Consider the following 13270-nt stretch of genomic DNA (forward strand, 5'->3'; position numbering starts at 1 on the left):
TGAACCACTCCACCGCCGGCACTCGGATAGTGATCTTGGGCATAGCATTTTACCAAATCACCTCATACTTTGGGGCACACGTGAGGAACACAAATGCGAACAAGCCTGAATGGTTCCCAGGACAATATGCAACTGAAAACTCACACCCCAGAAGTGACTCGAACCCATACTCCCAGGAGCAACGCAACTGGTATGTACAAGACGCCTTAATCCACTTGACCATCACGACCGGACATAATGAGGTGATAGCCGAGGCTATTTGAACCACCCCACCGCCGGCACTCGGATATTAACTTGGGCATAGCATTTTACCAAATCACCTCATACTTTGGGGCACACGTGAGGAAAACAAATGCGAACAAGCCTGAATGATCCCCAGGACAATATGCAACTGAAAACTCACACCCCAGAAGTGACTCGAACCCATACTCCTAGGAGCATCGCAACTGGTATGTACAAGACGCCATAATCCACTTGACCATCACGACCGGACATAATGAGGTGATAGCCGAGGCTATTTGAACCACCCCACCGCCGGCACTCGGATAGTAATCTTGGGCATAGCATTTTACCAAATCACCTCATACTTTGGGGCACACGTGAGGAACACAAATGCGAACAAGCCTGAATGGTTCCCAGGACAATATGCAACTGAAAACTCACACCCCAGAAGTGACTCGAACCCATACTCCCAGGAGCAACGCAACTGGTATGTACAAGACGCCTTAATCCACTTGACCATCACGACCGGACATAATGAGGTGATAGCCGAGGCTATTTGAACCACCCCACCGCCGGCACTCGGATAGTAATCTTGGGCATAGCATTTTACCAAATCACCTCATACTTTGGGGCACACGTGAGGAACACAAATGCGAACAAGCCTGAATGGTTCCCAGGACAATATGCAACTGAAAACTCACACCCCAGAAGTGACTCGAACCCATACTCCCAGGAGTAACGCAACTGGTATGTACAAGACGCCTTAATCCACTTGACCATCACGACCGGACATAATGAGGTGATAGCCGAGGCTATTTGAACCACCCCACCGCCGGCACTCGGATAGTAATCTTGGGCATAGCATTTTACCAAATCACCTCATACTTTGGGGCACACGTGAGGAACACAAATGCGAACAAGCCTGAATGGTCCCCAGGACAATATGCAACTGAAAACTCACACCCCAGAAGTGACTCGAACCCATACTCCCAGGAGCAACGCAACTGGTATGTACAAGACGCCTTAATCCACTTGACCATCACGACCGGACATAATGAGGTGATAGCCGAGGCTATTTGAACCACCCCACCGCCGGCACTCGAATAGTAATCTTGGGCATAGCATTTTACCAAATCACCTCATACTTTGGGGCACACGTGAGGAACACAAATGCGAACAAGCCTGAATGGTTCCCAGGACAATATGCAACTGAAAACTCACACCCCAGAAGTGACTCGAACCCATACTCCCAGGAGCAACGCAACTGGTATGTACAAGACGCCTTAATCCACTTGACCATCACGACCGGACATAATGAGGTGATAGCCGAGGCTATTTGAACCACCTCACCGCCGGCACTCAGATAGTAATCTTGGGCATAGCATTTTGCCAAATCACCTCATACTTTGGGGCACACGTGAGGAACACAAATGCGAACAAGCCTGAATGGTCCCCAGGACAATATGCATCTGAAAACTCACACCCCAGAAGTGACTCGAACCCATACTCCCAGGAGCAACGCAACTGGTATGTACAAGACGCCTTAATCCACTTGACCATCACGACCGGACATAATGAGGTGATAGCCGAGGCTATTTGAACCACCCCACCACCGGCACTCGGATAGTAATCTTGGGCATAGCATTTTACCAAATCACCTCATACTTTGGGGCACACGTGAGGAACACAAATGCGAACAAGCCTGAATGGTCCCCAGGACAATATGCAACTGAAAACTCACACCCCAGAAGTGACTCGAACCCATTCTCCCAGGAGCAACGCAACTGGTATGTACAAGACGCCTTAATCCACTTGACCATCACGACCGGACATAATGAGGTGATAGCCGAGGCAATTTGACCCACCCCACCGCCGGCACTCAGATAGTAATCTTGGGCATTGCATTTTACCAAATCACCTGATACTTTGGGGCACACGTGAGGAACACAAATGCGAACAAGCCTGAATGATCCCCAGGAAAATATGCAACTGAAAACTCACACCCCAAAAGTGACTCGAACCCATACTCCCAGGAGCAACGCAACTGGTATGTACAAGACGCCTTAATCCACTTGACCATCACGGCCGTCAAAAGGAAGTGATAGCCAAGGCTATTTGAGCCACTTCCCCGACGGCAACTCGGATGGTAATCTTGGGCATAGCATTTCACCAAATCACCTCATTCTTTGGGGCACACGTGAGGAACACAAATGCGAACAAGCCTGAATGGTCCCTAGGACAATATGCAACTGAAAACTCACACCCCAGAAGTGACTCGAACCCATACTCCCAGGAGCAACGCAACTGGTATGTACAAGACGCCTTAATCCACTTGACCATCACGACCGGACATAATGAGGTGATAGCCGAGGCTATTTGAACCACTCCACCGCCGGCACTCGGATAGTGATCTTGGGCATAGCATTTTACCAAATCACCTCATACTTTGGGGCACACGTGAGGAACACAAATGCGAACAAGCCTGAATGGTTCCCAGGACAATATGCAACTGAAAACTCACACCCCAGAAGTGACTCGAACCCATACTCCCAGGAGCAACGCAACTGGTATGTACAAGACGCCTTAATCCACTTGACCATCACGACCGGACATAATGAGGTGATAGCCGAGGCTATTTGAACCACCCCACCGCCGGCACTCGGATATTAACTTGGGCATAGCATTTTACCAAATCACCTCATACTTTGGGGCACACGTGAGGAAAACAAATGCGAACAAGCCTGAATGATCCCCAGGACAATATGCAACTGAAAACTCACACCCCAGAAGTGACTCGAACCCATACTCCTAGGAGCATCGCAACTGGTATGTACAAGACGCCATAATCCACTTGACCATCACGACCGGACATAATGAGGTGATAGCCGAGGCTATTTGAACCACCCCACCACCGGCACTCGGATAGTAATCTTGGGCATAGCATTTTACCAAATCACCTCATACTTTGGGGCACACGTGAGGAACACAAATGCGAACAAGCCTGAATGGTTCCCAGGACAATATGCAACTGAAAACTCACACCCCAGAAGTGACTCGAACCCATACTCCCAGGAGCAACGCAACTGGTATGTACAAGACGCCTTAATCCACTTGACCATCACGACCGGACATAATGAGGTGATAGCCGAGGCTATTTGAACCACCCCACCGCCGGCACTCGGATAGTAATCTTGGGCATAGCATTTTACCAAATCACCTCATACTTTGGGGCACACGTGAGGAACACAAATGCGAACAAGCCTGAATGGTCCCTAGGACAATATGCAACTGAAAACTCACACCCCAGAAGTGACTCGAACCCATACTCCCAGGAGCAACGCAACTGGTATGTACAAGACGCCTTAATCCACTTGACCATCACGACCGGACATAATGAGGTGATAGCCGAGGCTATTTGAACCACTCCACCGCCGGCACTCGGATAGTGATCTTGGGCATAGCATTTTACCAAATCACCTCATACTTTGGGGCACACGTGAGGAACACAAATGCGAACAAGCCTGAATGGTTCCCAGGACAATATGCAACTGAAAACTCACACCCCAGAAGTGACTCGAACCCATACTCCCAGGAGCAACGCAACTGGTATGTACAAGACGCCTTAATCCACTTGACCATCACGACCGGACATAATGAGGTGATAGCCGAGGCTATTTGAACCACCCCACCGCCGGCACTCGGATATTAACTTGGGCATAGCATTTTACCAAATCACCTCATACTTTGGGGCACACGTGAGGAAAACAAATGCGAACAAGCCTGAATGATCCCCAGGACAATATGCAACTGAAAACTCACACCCCAGAAGTGACTCGAACCCATACTCCTAGGAGCATCGCAACTGGTATGTACAAGACGCCATAATCCACTTGACCATCACGACCGGACATAATGAGGTGATAGCCGAGGCTATTTGAACCACCCCACCGCCGGCACTCGGATAGTAATCTTGGGCATAGCATTTTACCAAATCACCTCATACTTTGGGGCACACGTGAGGAACACAAATGCGAACAAGCCTGAATGGTTCCCAGGACAATATGCAACTGAAAACTCACACCCCAGAAGTGACTCGAACCCATACTCCCAGGAGCAACGCAACTGGTATGTACAAGACGCCTTAATCCACTTGACCATCACGACCGGACATAATGAGGTGATAGCCGAGGCTATTTGAACCACCCCACCGCCGGCACTCGGATAGTAATCTTGGGCATAGCATTTTACCAAATCACCTCATACTTTGGGGCACACGTGAGGAACACAAATGCGAACAAGCCTGAATGGTTCCCAGGACAATATGCAACTGAAAACTCACACCCCAGAAGTGACTCGAACCCATACTCCCAGGAGTAACGCAACTGGTATGTACAAGACGCCTTAATCCACTTGACCATCACGACCGGACATAATGAGGTGATAGCCGAGGCTATTTGAACCACCCCACCGCCGGCACTCGGATAGTAATCTTGGGCATAGCATTTTACCAAATCACCTCATACTTTGGGGCACACGTGAGGAACACAAATGCGAACAAGCCTGAATGGTCCCCAGGACAATATGCAACTGAAAACTCACACCCCAGAAGTGACTCGAACCCATTCTCCCAGGAGCAACGCAACTGGTATGTACAAGACGCCTTAATCCACTTGACCATCACGACCGGACATAATGAGGTGATAGCCGAGGCAATTTGACCCACCCCACCGCCGGCACTCAGATAGTAATCTTGGGCATTGCATTTTACCAAATCACCTGATACTTTGGGGCACACGTGAGGAACACAAATGCGAACAAGCCTGAATGATCCCCAGGAAAATATGCAACTGAAAACTCACACCCCAAAAGTGACTCGAACCCATACTCCCAGGAGCAACGCAACTGGTATGTACAAGACGCCTTAATCCACTTGACCATCACGGCCGTCAAAAGGAAGTGATAGCCAAGGCTATTTGAGCCACTTCCCCGACGGCAACTCGGATGGTAATCTTGGGCATAGCATTTCACCAAATCACCTCATTCTTTGGGGCACACGTGAGGAACACAAATGCGAACAAGCCTGAATGGTCCCTAGGACAATATGCAACTGAAAACTCACACCCCAGAAGTGACTCGAACCCATACTCCCAGGAGCAACGCAACTGGTATGTACAAGACGCCTTAATCCACTTGACCATCACGACCGGACATAATGAGGTGATAGCCGAGGCTATTTGAACCACTCCACCGCCGGCACTCGGATAGTGATCTTGGGCATAGCATTTTACCAAATCACCTCATACTTTGGGGCACACGTGAGGAACACAAATGCGAACAAGCCTGAATGGTTCCCAGGACAATATGCAACTGAAAACTCACACCCCAGAAGTGACTCGAACCCATACTCCCAGGAGCAACGCAACTGGTATGTACAAGACGCCTTAATCCACTTGACCATCACGACCGGACATAATGAGGTGATAGCCGAGGCTATTTGAACCACCCCACCGCCGGCACTCGGATATTAACTTGGGCATAGCATTTTACCAAATCACCTCATACTTTGGGGCACACGTGAGGAAAACAAATGCGAACAAGCCTGAATGATCCCCAGGACAATATGCAACTGAAAACTCACACCCCAGAAGTGACTCGAACCCATACTCCTAGGAGCATCGCAACTGGTATGTACAAGACGCCATAATCCACTTGACCATCACGACCGGACATAATGAGGTGATAGCCGAGGCTATTTGAACCACCCCACCGCCGGCACTCGGATAGTAATCTTGGGCATAGCATTTTACCAAATCACCTCATACTTTGGGGCACACGTGAGGAACACAAATGCGAACAAGCCTGAATGGTTCCCAGGACAATATGCAACTGAAAACTCACACCCCAGAAGTGACTCGAACCCATACTCCCAGGAGCAACGCAACTGGTATGTACAAGACGCCTTAATCCACTTGACCATCACGACCGGACATAATGAGGTGATAGCCGAGGCTATTTGAACCACCCCACCGCCGGCACTCGGATAGTAATCTTGGGCATAGCATTTTACCAAATCACCTCATACTTTGGGGCACACGTGAGGAACACAAATGCGAACAAGCCTGAATGGTTCCCAGGACAATATGCAACTGAAAACTCACACCCCAGAAGTGACTCGAACCCATACTCCCAGGAGTAACGCAACTGGTATGTACAAGACGCCTTAATCCACTTGACCATCACGACCGGACATAATGAGGTGATAGCCGAGGCTATTTGAACCACCCCACCGCCGGCACTCGGATAGTAATCTTGGGCATAGCATTTTACCAAATCACCTCATACTTTGGGGCACACGTGAGGAACACAAATGCGAACAAGCCTGAATGGTCCCCAGGACAATATGCAACTGAAAACTCACACCCCAGAAGTGACTCGAACCCATACTCCCAGGAGCAACGCAACTGGTATGTACAAGACGCCTTAATCCACTTGACCATCACGACCGGACATAATGAGGTGATAGCCGAGGCTATTTGAACCACCCCACCGCCGGCACTCGAATAGTAATCTTGGGCATAGCATTTTACCAAATCACCTCATACTTTGGGGCACACGTGAGGAACACAAATGCGAACAAGCCTGAATGGTTCCCAGGACAATATGCAACTGAAAACTCACACCCCAGAAGTGACTCGAACCCATACTCCCAGGAGCAACGCAACTGGTATGTACAAGACGCCTTAATCCACTTGACCATCACGACCGGACATAATGAGGTGATAGCCGAGGCTATTTGAACCACCTCACCGCCGGCACTCGGATAGTAATCTTGGGCATAGCATTTTGCCAAATCACCTCATACTTTAGGGCACACGTGAGGAACACAAATGCGAACAAGCCTGAATGGTCCCCAGGACAATATGCATCTGAAAACTCACACCCCAGAAGTGACTCGAACCCATACTCCCAGGAGCAACGCAACTGGTATGTACAAGACGCCTTAATCCACTTGACCATCACGACCGGACATAATGAGGTGATAGCCGAGGCTATTTGAACCACCCCACCACCGGCACTCGGATAGTAATCTTGGGCATAGCATTTTACCAAATCACCTCATACTTTGGGGCACACGTGAGGAACACAAATGCGAACAAGCCTGAATGGTCCCCAGGACAATATGCAACTGAAAACTCACACCCCAGAAGTGACTCGAACCCATACTCCCAGGAGCAACGCAACTGGTATGTACAAGACGCCTTAATCCACTTGACCATCACGACCGGACATAATGAGGTGATAGCCGAGGCAATTTGACCCACCCCACCGCCGGCACTCAGATAGTAATCTTGGGCATTGCATTTTACCAAATCACCTGATACTTTGGGGCACACGTGAGGAACACAAATGCGAACAAGCCTGAATGATCCCCAGGAAAATATGCAACTGAAAACTCACACCCCAAAAGTGACTCGAACCCATACTCCCAGGAGCAACGCAACTGGTATGTACAAGATGCCTTAATCCACTTGACCATCACGGCCGTCAAAAGGAAGTGATAGCCAAGGCTATTTGAGCCACTTCCCCGACGGCAACTCGGATGGTAATCTTGGGCATAGCATTTCACCAAATCACCTCATTCTTTGGGGCACACGTGAGGAACACAAATGCGAACAAGCCTGAATGGTCCCTAGGACAATATGCAACTGAAAACTCACACCCCAGAAGTGACTCGAACCCATACTCCCAGGAGCAACGCAACTGGTATGTACAAGACGCCTTAATCCACTTGACCATCACGACCGGACATAATGAGGTGATAGCCGAGGCTATTTGAACCACTCCACCGCCGGCACTCGGATAGTGATCTTGGGCATAGCATTTTACCAAATCACCTCATACTTTGGGGCACACGTGAGGAACACAAATGCGAACAAGCCTGAATGGTTCCCAGGACAATATGCAACTGAAAACTCACACCCCAGAAGTGACTCGAACCCATACTCCCAGGAGCAACGCAACTGGTATGTACAAGACGCCTTAATCCACTTGACCATCACGACCGGACATAATGAGGTGATAGCCGAGGCTATTTGAACCACCCCACCGCCGGCACTCGGATATTAATCTTGGGCATAGCATTTTACCAAATCACCTCATACTTTGGGGCACACGTGAGGAAAACAAATGCGAACAAGCCTGAATGATCCCCAGGACAATATGCAACTGAAAACTCACACCCCAGAAGTGACTCGAACCCATACTCCTAGGAGCATCGCAACTGGTATGTACAAGACGCCATAATCCACTTGACCATCACGACCGGACATAATGAGGTGATAGCCGAGGCTATTTGAACCACCCCACCGCCGGCACTCGGATAGTAATCTTGGGCATAGCATTTTACCAAATCACCTCATACTTTGGGGCACACGTGAGGAACACAAATGCGAACAAGCCTGAATGGTTCCCAGGACAATATGCAACTGAAAACTCACACCCCAGAAGTGACTCGAACCCATACTCCCAGGAGCAACGCAACTGGTATGTACAAGACGCCTTAATCCACTTGACCATCACGACCGGACATAATGAGGTGATAGCCGAGGCTATTTGAACCACCCCACCGCCGGCACTCGGATAGTAATCTTGGGCATAGCATTTTACCAAATCACCTCATACTTTGGGGCACACGTGAGGAACACAAATGCGAACAAGCCTGAATGGTTCCCAGGACAATATGCAACTGAAAACTCACACCCCAGAAGTGACTCGAACCCATACTCCCAGGAGTAACGCAACTGGTATGTACAAGACGCCTTAATCCACTTGACCATCACGACCGGACATAATGAGGTGATAGCCGAGGCTATTTGAACCACCCCACCGCCGGCACTCGGATAGTAATCTTGGGCATAGCATTTTACCAAATCACCTCATACTTTGGGGCACACGTGAGGAACACAAATGCGAACAAGCCTGAATGGTCCCCAGGACAATATGCAACTGAAAACTCACACCCCAGAAGTGACTCGAACCCATACTCCCAGGAGCAACGCAACTGGTATGTACAAGACGCCTTAATCCACTTGACCATCACGACCGGACATAATGAGGTGATAGCCGAGGCTATTTGAACCACCCCACCGCCGGCACTCGAATAGTAATCTTGGGCATAGCATTTTACCAAATCACCTCATACTTTGGGGCACACGTGAGGAACACAAATGCGAACAAGCCTGAATGGTTCCCAGGACAATATGCAACTGAAAACTCACACCCCAGAAGTGACTCGAACCCATACTCCCAGGAGCAACGCAACTGGTATGTACAAGACGCCTTAATCCACTTGACCATCACGACCGGACATAATGAGGTGATAGCCGAGGCTATTTGAACCACCTCACCGCCGGCACTCGGATAGTAATCTTGGGCATAGCATTTTGCCAAATCACCTCATACTTTGGGGCACACGTGAGGAACACAAATGCGAACAAGCCTGAATGGTCCCCAGGACAATATGCATCTGAAAACTCACACCCCAGAAGTGACTCGAACCCATACTCCCAGGAGCAACGCAACTGGTATGTACAAGACGCCTTAATCCACTTGACCATCACGACCGGACATAATGAGGTGATAGCCGAGGCTATTTGAACCACCCCACCGCCGGCACTCGGATAGTAATCTTGGGCATAGCATTTTACCAAATCACCTCATACTTTGGGGCACACGTGAGGAACACAAATGCGAACAAGCCTGAATGGTCCCCAGGACAATATGCAACTGAAAACTCACACCCCAGAAGTGACTCGAACCCATACTCCCAGGAGCAACGCAACTGGTATGTACAAGACGCCTTAATCCACTTGACCATCACGACCGGACATAATGAGGTGATAGCCGAGGCAATTTGACCCACCCCACCGCCGGCACTCAGATAGTAATCTTGGGCATTGCATTTTACCAAATCACCTGATACTTTGGGGCACACGTGAGGAACACAAATGCGAACAAGCCTGAATGATCCCCAGGACAATATGCAACTGAAAACTCACACCCCAAAAGTGACTCGAACCCATACTCCCAGGAGCAACGCAACTGGTATGTACAAGACGCCTTAATCCACTTGACCATCACGGCCGTCAAAAGGAAGTGATAGCCAAGGCTATTTGAGCCACTTCCCCGACGGCAACTCGGATGGTAATCTTGGGCATAGCATTTCACCAAATCACCTCATTCTTTGGGGCACACGTGAGGAACACAAATGCGAACAAGCCTGAATGGTCCCTAGGACAATATGCAACTGAAAACTCACACCCCAGAAGTGACTCGAACCCATACTCCCAGGAGCAACGCAACTGGTATGTACAAGACGCCTTAATCCACTTGACCATCACGACCGAACATAATGAGGTGATAGCCGAGGCTATTTGAACCACCCCACCGCCGGCACTCGGATATTAACTTGGGCATAGCATTTTACCAAATCACCTCATACTTTGGGGCACACGTGAGGAAAACAAATGCGAACAAGCCTGAATGATCCCCAGGACAATATGCAACTGAAAACTCACACCCCAGAAGTGACACGAACCCATACTCCTAGGAGCATCGCAACTGGTATGTACAAGACGCCATAATCCACTTGACCATCACGACCGGACATAATGAGGTGATAGCCGAGGCTATTTGAACCACCCCACCGCCGGCACTCGGATAGTAATCTTGGGCATAGCATTTTACCAAATCACCTCATACTTTGGGGCACACGTGAGGAACACAAATGCGAACAAGCCTGAATGGTTCCCAGGACAATATGCAACTGAAAACTCACACCCCAGAAGTGACTCGAACCCATACTCCCAGGAGCAACGCAACTGGTATGTACAAGACGCCTTAATCCACTTGACCATCACGACCGGACATAATGAGGTGATAGCCGAGGCTATTTGAACCACCCCACCGCCGGCACTCGGATAGTAATCTTGGGCATAGCATTTTACCAAATCACCTCATACTTTGGGGCACACGTGAGGAACACAAATGCGAACAAGCCTGAATGGTCCCCAGGACAATATGCAACTGAAAACTCACACCCCAGAAGTGACTCGAACCCATACTCCCAGGAGCAACGCAACTGGTATGTACAAGACGCCTTAATCCACTTGACCATCACGACCGGATATAATGAGGTGATAGCCGAGGCTATTTGAACCACCCCACCGCCGGCACTCGGATAGTAATCTTGGGCATAGCATTTTACCAAATCACCTCATACTTTGGGGCACACGTGAGGAACACAAATGCGAACAAGCCTGAATGGTTCCCAGGACAATATGCAACTGAAAACTCACACCCCAGAAGTGACTCGAACCCATACTCCCAGGAGCAACGCAACTGGTATGTACAAGACGCCTTAATCCACTTGACCATCACCACCGGACATAATGAGGTGATAGCCGAGGCTATTTGAACCACCCCACCGCCGGCACTCGGATAGTAATCTTGGGCATAGCATTTTGCCAAATCACCTCATACTTTGGGGCACACGTGAGGAACACAAATGCGAACAAGCCTGAATGATCCCCAGGACAATATGCAACTGAAAACTCACACCCCAGAAGTGACTCGAACCCATACTCCCAGGAGCAACGCAACTGGTATGTACAAGACGCCTTAATCCACTTGACCATCACGACCGGACATAATGAGGTGATAGCCGAGGCAATTTGACCCACCCCACCGCCGGCACTCAGATAGTAATCTTGGGCATAGCATTTTACCAAATCACCTCATACTTTGGGGCACACGTGAGGAACACAAATGCGAACAAGCCTGAATGATCCCCAGGACAATATGCAACTGAAAACTCACACCCCAGAAGTGACTCGAACCCATACTCCCAGGAGCAACGCAACTGGTATGTACAAGACGCCTTAATCCACTTGACCATCACGGCTGTCAAAAGGAAGTGATAGCCAAAACTATTTGAGCCAATTCCCCGACGGCAACTCGGATGGTAATCTTGGGCATAGCATTTCACCAAATCACCTCATTCTTTGGGGCACACGTGAGGAACACAAATGCGAACAAGCCTGAATGGTCCCTAGGACAATATGCAACTGAAAACTCACACCCCAGAAGTGACTCGAACCCATACTCCCAGGAGCAACGCAACTGGTATGTACAAGACGCCTTAATCCACTTGACCATCACGACCGGACATAATGAGGTGATAGCCGAGGCTATTTGAACCACTCCACCGCCGGCACTCGGATAGTGATCTTGGGCATAGCATTTTACCAAATCACCTCATACTTTGGGGCACACGTGAGGAACACAAATGCGAACAAGCCTGAATGGTCCCTAGGACAATATGCAACTGAAAACTCACACCCCAGAAGTGACTCGAACCCATACTCCCAGGAGCAACGCAACTGGTATGTACAAGACGCCTTAATCCACTTGACCATCACGACCGGACATAATGAGGTGATAGCCGAGGATATTTGAACCACTCCACCGCCGGCACTCGGATAGTGATCTTGGGCATAGCATTTTACCAAATCACCTCATACTTTGGGGCACACGTGAGGAACACAAATGCGAACAAGCCTGAATGGTTCCCAGGACAATATGCAACTGAAAACTCACACCCCAGAAGTGACTCGAACCCATACTCCCAGGAGCAACGCAACTGGTATGTACAAGACGCCTTAATCCACTTGACCATCACGACCGGACATAATGAGGTGATAGCCGAGGCTATTTGAACCACCCCACCGCCGGCACTCGGATATTAACTTGGGCATAGCATTTTACCAAATCACCTCATACTTTGGGGCACACGTGAGGAAAACAAATGCGAACAAGCCTGAATGATCCCCAGGACAATATGCAACTGAAAACTCACACCCCAGAAGTGACTCGAACCCATACTCCTAGGAGCATCGCAACTGGTATGTACAAGACGCCATAATCCACTTGACCATCACGACCGGACATAATGAGGTGATAGCCAAGGCTATTTGAACCACCCCACCGC

This window comes from Procambarus clarkii, chromosome 33 (assembly GCF_040958095.1).
Source record: "Procambarus clarkii isolate CNS0578487 chromosome 33, FALCON_Pclarkii_2.0, whole genome shotgun sequence".
In the NCBI taxonomy this organism is placed as follows: Eukaryota; Metazoa; Arthropoda; class Malacostraca; order Decapoda; family Cambaridae; genus Procambarus; species Procambarus clarkii.